This window comes from Symphodus melops (assembly GCF_947650265.1).
Source record: "Symphodus melops genome assembly, chromosome: 21".
In the NCBI taxonomy this organism is placed as follows: Eukaryota; Metazoa; Chordata; class Actinopteri; order Labriformes; family Labridae; genus Symphodus; species Symphodus melops.
The window spans coordinates 20,669,526-20,682,025 of NC_136711.1; the positions used below are offsets into that span (position 1 = coordinate 20,669,526).

General features: G+C 50.5%; 3 protein-coding genes across 3 annotated transcripts in view; 2 read left to right on the forward strand and 1 right to left on the reverse strand.

Annotated features, from left to right (window-relative positions):
- The window catches only part of LOC306842335 (uncharacterized protein), a 131,972-nt gene extending 120,996 nt beyond the window's left edge, over positions 1–10,976 (forward strand). The window contains exon 10 of the mRNA XM_079372522.1: positions 10,966–10,976. The gene's annotated coding sequence lies outside the window, so the exon portion shown is untranslated. The remainder of the gene's footprint in view (positions 1–10,965) is intronic.
- Positions 1–12,500, forward strand: part of LOC306842343 (transmembrane protein 100-like) — a 234,037-nt gene that overhangs the window by 207,325 nt on the left and 14,212 nt on the right. The window lies entirely within an intron of this gene.
- The window catches only part of LOC306842333 (glutamate receptor ionotropic, delta-1-like), a 79,072-nt gene that overhangs the window by 50,426 nt on the left and 16,146 nt on the right, over positions 1–12,500 (reverse strand). The window lies entirely within an intron of this gene.

Sequence of the window (12,500 nt, forward strand, 5' to 3'; positions counted from 1 at the left end):
GAGAAACATCCAAATGAACTGTGACACATTTCTCACGCTGCAACCCGGGGACAAATCAACACACACACACACACAGGAGCTGACCCCTGAGCTGGGCAGGATTCGGTGCTTTGCCCAAGGGCACCTCGGCAGGACCTCCCCAGCCAACAGACTGACTTTAAAACCTGAGTCCCCCCAGACCCCAAAGACCCTGCAGATTCATCGCTGCACTCGGTTAACCTCATTGTTTTAAAGGTCCCATATTACCCAGAATCCTCTGCTCCATGTCCCTCTAACATGAGTCTCTATCTGTCTCCAAACCCCCCCGTGATGAGACAAGTCCATCCTCTCCGTCTTCTGCCTGCTCAAACAGGCCGTTTGGAGATGTTCCCTTCATCACATCACAAAGGGCAGTAGCCCCTCCCCTTCATGACATCACAAAGGGCAGTAGCCCCTCCCCTTCATGACATCACAAAGGGCAGTAGCCCCTCCCCCAGGTTTGTTCTGCCTTCTCACAGATTAAACTTCTTTGGCAGGTTGAACATCCTGATCAGCAGCTTCCTGTTTCTCTCCAGGACTCGACTTCTTCACGTGACCAAAACATCGCAGCACCACTCGCTTCAACCACACGAGCGGAACGCGCCACTCGCCGCGGCGTGTCCTGCTGTCGTCGTGTTCGCAGCGATCGTGCTCTCAGTCTGGAGGAGTCCAAATATAATCCCTCCTTTTCTCTCAAACGCTGCAACGACACGAGTGGAAGGACTTGAAAGCAATTTGCAAAGCTCCTCACCGGCCAGCTTCTGATCGGGGGTGGGGGGGGGTGTGGGGGGGTACCTGTTGTTGTCATGGAGACGTGATCGCTGTGTGTTTGAGCGATCTTCATGCTGATGGATTAACATGAAACTCAGAGGACAGGATGGACAAAGACAACAGGTGACCAGATGAAGACAAGACGATTGGTCAGAGAGTATGATGTCATCATATCTTTACAATGTAAAGCCTGTACATTGGTGTGACCTTTGACCTTTGAACATCTTCAATGACTGAACCTTTAGAAAGTCTCAGGATGACCTTTGACCTGCAGCTCTGCTAACGTTAGCTTCATGCATGTAGCACGAGCTGGGGGGAAACATGTCCACTGTCTCTGTGGCAGCAGCTCGTCTCCCTCTCCACTCGTCTGCAGCCTCGGGGCGTCGCCAGTGTCTTCATGTGCGTCCTGTAATCCTCCGTTAGCTGTGACGCACACGTGTGAGCGTCACAGAGGCGCCAGAGAAAGAAGAGAAATGAGCGGTGTGGTGTGAGGCGTTCGCTGACAGCCACGTGCATTTATCACGCCACTGGAAAGAGACGTTTTAATTACGTGATCGAGGAGACGAAGAAGAACGACGGAGCGAGAGAGGAAGACGAGAGGAAACGACTAACCCTCGAATACTTTCAGGAGACGGACATTTATTGGACGGTCACTCTTGGAACGATGGCGTCAGTCATGTCCAATCATTTTCTCTCTCTTCGTTTTAATTGTTGACAAAGAGGATTTTAGTATCTCGCCATCGTCTCGCCACGGCGCTTTTTAAGGCGTGATGATGGTTAATTATGTCTGTAGGTGAAATAGCGAGTCCTCCTCTAGTTTACGTGTCAGTGTGCTGTATGTTCCTCCTCTCTCTGCACAGCAACAGGTCTCACGCTAACAGGGACGATGTCGGACTGAACCGCCGGCGTTCTCCTCCTGATCTGAATATGACGCTGACGCACCGAGCGTGTAAAATGCAAATGCTCCTGAACGCCTCTCGCTCTCCTGCAGACTTGCTGATGTTCTATGGAAATGAAGCCAATCAAAGACCTGCGAGTGACTTTACAGCCGCTATCAAACCTGTCACAGCTCATCTGAGGCAGGCGGGCGAGGGCGGCGCCGCAGCACGAGCGTGAAAAGAAAACGTGTGGCTTCAAACATATTTCCTGTGTGCATACGTTCATGTTCCAAGCGTTTATATTTCAATAATGACTCCAAGCGGCGAGGCGGCGAGGCCGAAGCATCTAAATGAAATCTACCAACCACATTATTCATGCATAACAGGGCAGCACGCTTTTATACTGACATTCATCTTCCTGACATGCCATGAATGCAAAGCATGAAGAGCAGTACACAGAGTGCAGCTCCTGTGTGTCTTTCACCTGCAGCCACAGCTTCCCTGCAGAGTCAGGACCGTGCTCTCTGACCCGGATCACACCCTGATCACACCCGGATCACACCCTGATCACACCCTGATCACACCCGGATCACACCCTGATCACACCCGGATCACACCCTGATCACACCCGGATCACACCCGGATCACACCCTGATCACACCCGGATCACACCCTGATCACACCCTGATCACACCCGGATCACACCCGGATCACACCCTGATCACACCCAGATCACACCCTGATCACACCCGGATCACACCCTGATCACACCCTGATCACACCCTGATCACACCCTGATCACACCCGGATCACACCCTGATCACACCCTGATCACACCCTGATCACACCCTGATCACACCTTGATCACACCCTGATCACACCCTGATCACACCCTGATCACACCCTGATCACACCCTGATCACTTATTCAGCCGTGTCTCAGATGATGAGTCCGTGACATCTCATTACAGTCTTTGGTCACGTTCTTTGATCGCCGTGGAAACAAAAGACGAGCTCTAATATAAAAGAGATAAGACGAACATCGGAATGAATGAAGTATAAAACAGGTCGTCTCAGCCTTCCCCCAGTCTCAGGGTCCAGACCCCACACGGGCTCACGTGGACTTCAAACAGGGTCCCTCATGATTGAAGAGCAGGGTTCAAACCTGAGGCTTACTGTCCCTTCTGTGACTCCGTAGTGAGCCTCAGTAAGTCCTCTGTGTCTAAGCTGGGACGGATTTACTCGAGCTAACTGTGTGTCTCTACGGTAGCCCTGGAGGGACACACAGCTCTTTAAGGACTGCATGCTGCCACTTGGATCTTTGAATGTCAACCACAAGCTCCTGAGTCCACGGCTGCGTCGGACAGCGAGAACACAGCAAGTTAGAGAAAAGGATCAGGACTGAATGTGAGCAGGAGGAGACTCCTCACATCAAAGCCTGAAACCGCAGGGCGGAAAAAAAATCATCATTTATTTTAAACTAAAAAGACAAAAAACAAAACTGAAAGAAATCAAAAGGTCCAGAAAACCAAGAAGAAAGAAGCCGAGAGACGAGTGACTCAACACAGACACACACATGAGCTCAGAAGACACAGGTCAGACTGAAGACAGGTGAGACTGAAGACACAGGTGAGACTGAAGACAGGTGAGACTGAAGACACAGTTGTGACTGAAGACACAGGTGAGACTGAAGACAGGTGAGACTAAAGACAGGTGAGACTGAAGACACAGGTGAGACTGAAGACAGGTGAGACTGAAGACACAGGTGAGACTGAAGACAGGTGAGACTGAAGACACAGGTGAGACTGAAGACACAGGTGAGACTGAAGACAGGTGAGACTGAAGACACAGGTGAGACTGAAGACAGGTGAGACTGAAGACACAGGTGAGACTGAAGACACAGGTGAGACTGAAGACAGGTGAGACTAAAGACAGGTGAGACTGAAGACACAGGTGAGACTGAAGACAGGTGAGACTAAAGACAGGTGAGACTGAAGACACAGGTGAGACTGAAGACAGGTGAGACTGAAGACAGGTGAGACTAAAGACAGGTGAGACTGAAGACACAGGTGAGACTGAAGACAGGTGAGACTGAAGACACAGGTGAGACTGAAGACACAGGTGAGACTGAAGACAGGTGAGACTGAAGACACAGGTGAGACTGAACACAGGTGAGACTGAAGACAGGTGAGACTGAAGACACAGGTGAGACTGAAGACAGGTGAGACTAAAGACAGGTGAGACTGAAGACACAGGTGAGACTGAAGACAGGTGAGACTGAAGACACAGGTGAGACTGAAGACACAGGTGAGACTGAAGACAGGTGAGACTGAAGACACAGGTGAGACTGAACACAGGTGAGACTGAAGACAGGTGAGACTGAAGACACAGGTGAGACTGAAGACAGGTGAGACTGAAGACAGGTGAGACTGAAGACACAGGTGAGACTGAAGACACAGGTGAGACTGAAGACAGGTGAGACTGAAGACAGGTGAGACTAAAGACAGGTGAGACTGAAGACACAGGTGAGACTGAAGACAGGTGAGACTGAAGACAGGTGAGACTAAAGACAGGTGAGACTGAAGACACAGGTGAGACTGAAGACACAGGTGAGACTGAAGACAGGTGAGACTGAAGACACAGGTGAGACTGAAGACACAGGTGAGACTGAAGACACAGGTGAGACTGAAGACAGGTGAGACTGAAGACACAGGTGAGACTGAACACAGGTGAGACTGAAGACAGGTGAGACTGAAGACACAGGTGAGACTGAAGACACAGGTGAGACTGAAGACAGGTGAGACTGAAGACACAGGTGAGACTGAAGACAGGTGAGACTGAAGACACAGGTGAGACTGAAGACAGGTGAGACTAAAGACACAGGTGAGACTGAAGACACAGGTGAGACTGAAGACAGGTGAGACTGAAGACACAGGTGAGACTGAAGACACAGGGAGAAAAGCTTCATCCAGTTAAAGCTGATGAAAGACTGGAAGCATCAAAGGCACAAAACAGGAAGTGAAGCTTGAGAATGAAGAGTAAGTTCTGGAATGGGAGCGGGAAGGATCGATACGGGAATAAAAGAGGAAGAAGAAAAGTGACAGCGCTGAGCAAACAGCTCCCAGCATTCATAGCAAAAAGTAATAAGGTCCTATCAGACTGCACAGGGGATCAAAGAAGAGCTCTGCCTGCCACGCTGTCGCTCTGAAAAGGGCACCACATTTCATCTGCTGTGACCAATTACAGCTGCACGCTCCTCCGGGTCGGAGCTGCTGCAGGGCGCCTGCATTCATCAGGACAGGTGGAACATGTGCAGGAAAACAGCTTCATTAGTGTGAAATCTGCTTATTAAAAAGAGCCAGCGTCTGAGCAAACGTTTCAGGCGTCAGTCCTGGACCTGCAGCTGGGACATGATCCCACATGGAGAGGGATTCCAGACTCAATTATTCCTTAAATCCCACAAAGTTCGAAGTCAGACGTCTGTCTCCAAACACGTTGGAGAAACGCCGCTGTAAACACTGAAAGAAAGAGTCTCACTGTTGAGTTACACGGCGCGTGCACGCCGCCAGCCGCCAACTCCGCCCCTTGAGGAACGCTCCAGCTTTCTGTCAGACTATGAGCGATGCTTGCACGCCATCCATCCACAAAGAGCTGCGCAGAGCTCACTGTTCAGGTGTGTACAGGTGTTTATAGGTGTGTACAGGTGTGTACAGGTGTGTACAGGTGTGTACAGGTGTGTAAAGGTGTGTACAGGTGTGTACAGGTGTGTAAAGGTGTGTACAGGTGTGTACAGGTGTGTAACAGGTGTGTACAGGTGTGTACAGGTGTTTAAAGGTGTGTACAGGTGTGTAAAGGTGTGTACAGGTGTGTAACAGGTGTGTAACAGGTGTGTAACAGGTGTGTACAGGTGTGTACAGGTGTGTAAAGGTGTGTACAGGTGTGTACAGGTGTGTAACAGGTGTGTACAGGTGTGTACAGGTGTTTACAGGTGTGTACAGGTGTGTACAGGTGTGTACAGGTGTGTAAAGGTGTGTACAGGTGTGTACAGGTGTTTATAGGTGTTTACAGGTATTTATAGGTGTGTACAGGTTTGTACAGGTGTGTACAGGTGTGTAACAGGTGTGTACAGGTGTTTATAGGTGTGTACAGGTGTGTAACAGGTGTGTAACAGGTGTGTAACAGGTGTGTTACAGGTGTGTACAGGTGTTTATAGGTGTTTATAGGTGTTTACAGGTGTGTACAGGTGTGTAACAGGTGTGTAAAGGTGTGTACAGGTGTTTACAGGTGTGTAAAGGTGTGTACAGGTGTTTACAGGTGTGTAAAGGTGTGTACAGGTGTGTACAGGTGTGTAACAGGTGTGTACAGGTGTGTACAGGTGTGTAACAGGTGTGTACAGGTGTGACTATCACACGTTTAACATGAGGAGGAAACACTCTGTCCATCCTGCTCTGGGATAAACACGTTCAACATTCACCTGGCGTCTCTAAGAACTCCACTTCTTCTTCTCCTCTGTAATTAATGGTAGCTTATTAGCGCGGGCTGTGAAACAGAGAGGAGGAAGCCTTGAAGCCCCCGGGGGTAAAACAAGAAGAGGCTGATGAGTTAGTAATATGTCACTGAAGCCCCTCCCTCTGCGTCTCTCCACGGCCACCAGCTGCTCCCATAATTGGCCGCTGGGCGTGTGTTTAAAAGGATGATCAATAAAAAACAAGACGGAGCGCCTTTTAAAATCCCAAAGCCATTTTCAATCCACTTCAAAGACATTCTTATCTTTTCAAGGCAAACCTGAGGCTGTCCATCGATCTGTTTGTTTCCTGACAAACACAGACAACGAGAAGGAGAGGGAATTCAAGGAGCCGCTCCACGCCAGCCACCTTCCTGCTCCGCCTTTTAGACCATGAGCGCCGGCGAGTGTTACAGGAGTGTTGGCAGAGAAACAAACACACACAGAGGGACGACCAGCACGCCGTGTGTCATCCAGTCCGCAGCGAGGAACGCCATCTTTGAGTCTGGAGTTTATCCTCTGACATCAGCTGCATGAGGACCCATGGACTGAGACACAGCGTAGGACAGCATGCTGGACTGCACCTGGTCCTACATGAAGACCAGCACTCCGACTCAACGCTCCAGGTGTGTCCCCCCCCTGTGTAACACCAGGGGGGGGACACAGGGGGGCTCGGACTCTAACCAGGGAGACCGTCCAAAGAGACGCACTGCTGCGCCGCCACAGTCACAGCTTCTTCTGTGGGCTGCAAAGAAAGGCTCTGAGCCCCTGAGGGCTCCGGACTGGTGGGATGGAGAATAATCAGCTGTTGGATCAGCAGGGAGACATGGTGTGCAGGTGGTGAGAGTGTGAGTGCAGAGGCTTTAGATAAGAGTCCATACATTAAAGATGGAGGTGTGCTGCTGCAGCTCCAGGAGAAGAAGAGACGGCCTCCATCTTTAAGTCTGAGATGTTTACCTTGTTGAACCTGCTCTGACTCTCACATTGTTATTTTTCTCTCCGCCTATTATTTCTCCTCTTGCCTCCAGTCTCATGCTTCTGTCCCCTCAGCGTGTCCACACACAGCCCCATTACAGCCATCAATCAGCCGGCCCGCTCAGGCTGTGGGCCGGGCCGGGCCGGGCCGGGACGCCAGAGGAGACGAGCTGCAGGCTGAGCTCCACGTCACACACTGAAACATCTACCTGCTGCAACCTGTCAGCACAGAGAGCTGAGGAGGAGCAGCCATTAGTCCTAACCAGCACAGTAACACACACACACACACACACACACACACACACACACACACACACACACACACACACACACACACACACACACACACACACACACACACACACACACACACACACACACACACACACACACACACACACACACACACACACACACACACACACACACACAGAGAGAGACACACACACAGAGACACACACACACAGAGAGAGAGACACACACACACACACACACACACAGAGACACACACACACAGAGACACACACACAGAGACACACACACACACACAGAGACACACACAGAGAGAGACACACAGAGACACAGAGACACACACACACACACAGAGACACACACACACACACACACACAGTTTGTCTGCAGTGTTATCTTGAAGTGCTTTGTATTTGTAGTTTGTCCCTGAAGGTCGCTGTTGTTTGTTTGTTGTTTGTTTGTTTGTTTGTTGTTTGTTTGTTGTTTGAATAAGTCAGATGTCATGTAAACTGTAAACAGAAGAACCGACATGGAGCACTTCCTGTCTGGATGTTTGTCTTCCTGTCAGACTCGTTCGTAGCTCTCAGAATGACCACCTTCACTGGTGATGGCGGCGGTGATGGCGGCGGTGATGGCGGCGGTGATGGCGGCGGTGATGGCGGCGGTGATGGCGGCGGTGATGGCGGCGGTGATGGCGTGTGTGTCTGATTCACAGAGAGTCGGACGTCATGGGCGCGTACAGACGCTGCAGCTGATGAGCTAACAGGACCTGGAACACCTCCACAACATGCAGGGAATAAAACTGTCCGTCCTGAGACCTTCAGCTGGCGAGCTCGTCCTCAGAGTCGCTGCTCCGAGCGTGTCCCGGCCTGGTCCGTCCCTGAGCGCCATCGTGACCGCACGTCTACTTTTATGACGTCTGACTCATATCTCAATCACTCACTTCCTTTTCTCTTTTGTCAGCTCTGCCACGTCACACGGCCAGTCCGAGCCAGCGACTGACCAGAGAGCGTGCACACCATGTGCTCAGCGGACAAACGGCGTGCTCGCTGTTCCAGAGTCAGAGCCGCGCCTCCTCTCCGTTTGTTGGATCTACTTATTTGTTGTGGGTGTTGCTGGAGCTTCTCGCAGCTCCACCATGACACTGTATAAATCTGCTTTAAATGCAGCAGAGATGACTCATCCTGTGTGTGTGTGTGTGTGTGTGTGTGTGTGTGTGTGTGTGTGTGTGTGTGTGTGTGTGTGTGTGTGTGTGTGTGTGTGTCAGGTGGAGGCAGAGGGAGATGAATTGCTCCTGCTGCCACGGAGAATTGTTTATAAACATTTTTATTAGCTCCTTTCACACGGCCTGCGTGTGCGCGAGCACACAGCGGCATCATCACAAGCAAATCCCATCATGCATTGCAGCCAGGATGTCACGGAGCCTCATCTTCACACAGTGCAGCCACATTAAAGTGTGGTGTGTCAAAACAGCGTGCTACGATCATCCAACTCCGAGCTGACCCGCAGCCAGCCGCTCGCTCTGACACGAGTGGACAGAAGAGGAAACGCGGCGCCGACGTCTGCACACGTTTAAAACATCAATGAAGGAACATTACATCACAACCAGGAAGCAGCTGAAGGTCAAACGTCCCGCCCTCTGTCCCTTCTCAGGCATCCTGCCAGTCAAGCACTTAGCGCCTGTGGGACGGCAGCTCCTCCCCCTCCTGTGACTGGCTCATAGACACAGGAAGTTCATACCTGCACACGCTCTGTACGGCCCACGCCACGCGGCGCTCAGCCACAAGAACAGAGGACGTCAAGCTGCAGATTCTATGTGCTCGTCATGACGCTCAAAGCCTCTCTGTGTGGAGGTTGCTGGTTTGAATCCCTGTCTGACAGCAGCCTCTCAGTGAAGAGGTTGCTGGTTTGAATCCCTGTCAGTCAGGAGCCTCTCAGTGAGGAGGTTGCTGGTTTGAATCCCTGTCTGACAGCAGCCTCTCAGTGTGAAGGTTGCTGGTTTGAATCCCTGTCTGACAGCAGCCTCTCAGTGAAGAGGTTGCTGGTTTGAATCCCTGTCTGACAGCAGCCTCTCAGTGAAGAGGTTGCTGGTTTGAATCCCTGTCTGACAGCAGCCTCTCAGTGTGGAGGTTGCTGGTTTGAATCCCTGTCTGACAGCAGCCTCTCAGTGTGGAGGTTGCTGGTTTGAATCCCTGTCTGTCAGGAGCCTCTCTGTGTGGAGGTTGCTGGTTTGAATCCCTGTCTGTCAGGAGCCTCTCTGTGTGGAGGTTGCTGGTTTGAATCCCTGTCTGACAGGAGCCTCTCAGTGAGGAGGTTGCTGGTTTGAATCCCTGTCTGTCAGGAGCCTCTCTGTGTGGAGGTTGCTGGTTTGAATCCCTGTCTGACAGGAGCCTCTCTGTGAGGAGGTTGCTGGTTTGAATCCCTGTCTGTCAGGAGCCTCTCAGTGTGAAGGTTGCTGGTTTGAATCCCTGTCTGTCAGGAGCCTCTCAGTGAAGAGGTTGCTGGTTTGAATCCCTGTCTGACAGCAGCCTCTCAGTGTGGAGGTTGCTGGTTTGAATCCCTGTCTGACAGCAGCCTCTCAGTGTGAAGGTTGCTGGTTTGAATCCCTGTCTGTCAGGAGCCTCTCAGTGTGAAGGTTGCTGGTTTGAATCCCTGTCTGACAGCAGCCTCTCAGTGTGAAGGTTGCTGGTTTAAATCCCTGTCTGTCAGGAGCCTCTCAGTGTGAAGGTTGCTGGTTTGAATCCCTGTCTGTCAGGAGCCTCTCAGTGTGAAGGTTGCTGGTTTGAATCCCTGTCTGACAGCAGCCTCTCAGTGTGGAGGTTGCTGGTTTGAATCCCTGTCTGTCAGGAGCCTCTCAGTGTGAAGGTTGCTGGTTTGAATCCCTGTCTGTCAGGAGCCTCTCAGTGTGGAGGTTGCTGGTTTGAATCCCTGTCTGTCAGGAGCCTCTCAGTGTGAAGGTTGCTGGTTTGAATCCCTGTCTGTCAGGAGCCTCTCAGTGTGGAGGTTGCTGGTTTGAATCCCTGTCTGTCAGGAGCCTCTCAGTGTGAAGGTTGCTGGTTTGAATCCCTGTCTGACAGCAGCCTCTCAGTGTGAAGGTTGCTGGTTTGAATCCCTGTCTGTCAGGAGCCTCTCAGTGTGAAGGTTGCTGGTTTGAATCCCTGTCTGACAGCAGCCTCTCAGTGTGCAGTCTGCATGTTTTCCCCGTGCATGGCGTGGGTTCTCTCCTGCTTCCTCCCACAGTCCAATCACATGCTGGTTACCTGCTGAGTCTTCCTGCAGGTGTGGATGTGGGTGTGTCTGGGCATTTTGATCATCCAGATTTGTTTGCTTCACACTTTCTGCTTCAGCCGTCTCTCAGAGCTGAGCAGAGGAAGGATTCAGAGGAGCAGTATTCAGATGCTGGCTCCTTGTTTATGTTCTTCTTTGGATTCCCCTGCTGATGTCTCCATGAAACCAAGACTTCTCTTTCCTGCAGACAAGCTAGCAGAACATCCTGTTCCAGGGTTCTTATCGCTCAGGGCTTTAACTTTTCATACACTTCCTTTGGTTTCTGTTCATGTGTCTCGAGCTGCTTCTCCTCTGCAGACTCGCTGACTGGAGGTTTCCTGAGAGCACATTAATTCACATGTCGTGGATCTTTCTGGCTTTTTTCTCAGGAAGTGAGATTCTCTGTAAACCTTACATCACGTGTGACGTAACACACTGACGAGGTATTTAAAGCTTTACAGTGGGAAACATATCAACACTAAACATCATCTGACACAAATCTACAATCCTCTGCATATATTCAGGACGTAGTGTGGACTTTTACTGCTCGTAGCTACACTGTTCATCAGCTTCCTGTCCAACAGGAAGTAGAGCAGCTCCAGGTCCAACACGAGGTTCAGCCTGGTTTTAGAAGCAGCTTTCTCCTCTCGCTGTTTCTCCTCACTCTGATTAGATTTTCTCTTCTTTGCTGCTACGTCCACGTCCGTCATATTCACCGCTTTGAATCTCCTCCAATCACTGAGCTGTATCCTAAACTCACCTGCTGCACTCTCATTGGCTGGAGGAAACACCAGCTCCGCCCACAAACGTCCCGAGTAAACCAGAACAAATCAGAAGAGTCAAATCCAGTCAGAGGACAGAGTCTCTGCAGACACAGTCACACATGTACGGAGGCCCAGAAGGGACAAAGCTTCACTTTAGGAGGAGACTGAGTTTTATTTTGAAGGGATAATGGAGCAGCTTCACTTTAGGAGAAGACTGAGTTTTATTTTGAAGGGACAAAGAGCAGCTTCACTTTAGGAGAAGACTGAGTTTTATTTTGAAGGGACAATGGAGCAGCTTCACTTGAGGACAAGACTGAGTTTTATTTTGAAGGGACAAAGGAGCAGCTTCACCTTAGAAGACTGAGTTTTATTTTGAAGGGACAAGCTGCTGGCCCTTCCTTGAACCAGAGCTTCCTGAGAAGGCTCCAGGTCCTGATGTTCAGCTCTCATTGACGGAGGAGAACATCTTTGTTTGCCGTGTTCTCGTGACTTCCTGTGAAAGCGCTGAAGCATCGTTGCTGCTCGCTGTAATAAAGCCTGCGAGTCCTTTCACACAGCTCGGTGCGTGCACGCTGAAGACGTTCCTTTGAACACACCATTCATCTCAACTAATCATGATCAATGCATGTGGCTTTAGTATGCAGATGATAAACAGCGGTGACGCTCTAACTGTGTTAAATTGAAGCAATTTCATCCTAATGTGGTCTCCAGATATGTGCTGAGAGCGTTTATGAAATGATATTAAGACGTATTATCTGGGCGGCGGAGGCGTGAAGATAATCACGCTCAGCGCTCACAGGAGAGCCGTGAGGAAGCCATGAAGAATCACGGGGAGTTAAAGTGTGTCTCACTTCCTGGTCATCATGCCGCCATCAGACTGACACTGTACCAGATTTATAAAAACATTTCCTGTGTTCTCCTTTTTATTTATGACTTCAATGCTGCTAAAAATACTAAATCATGACAGATGGTGTAAAAGAGGACAGATCAGTCTGTCCAGCAGAATCCAGAGAGAGACTGATGTTTCTATTAAAGACACGCTGAAGGATCAGCCGATGAATCTCCCTCATGG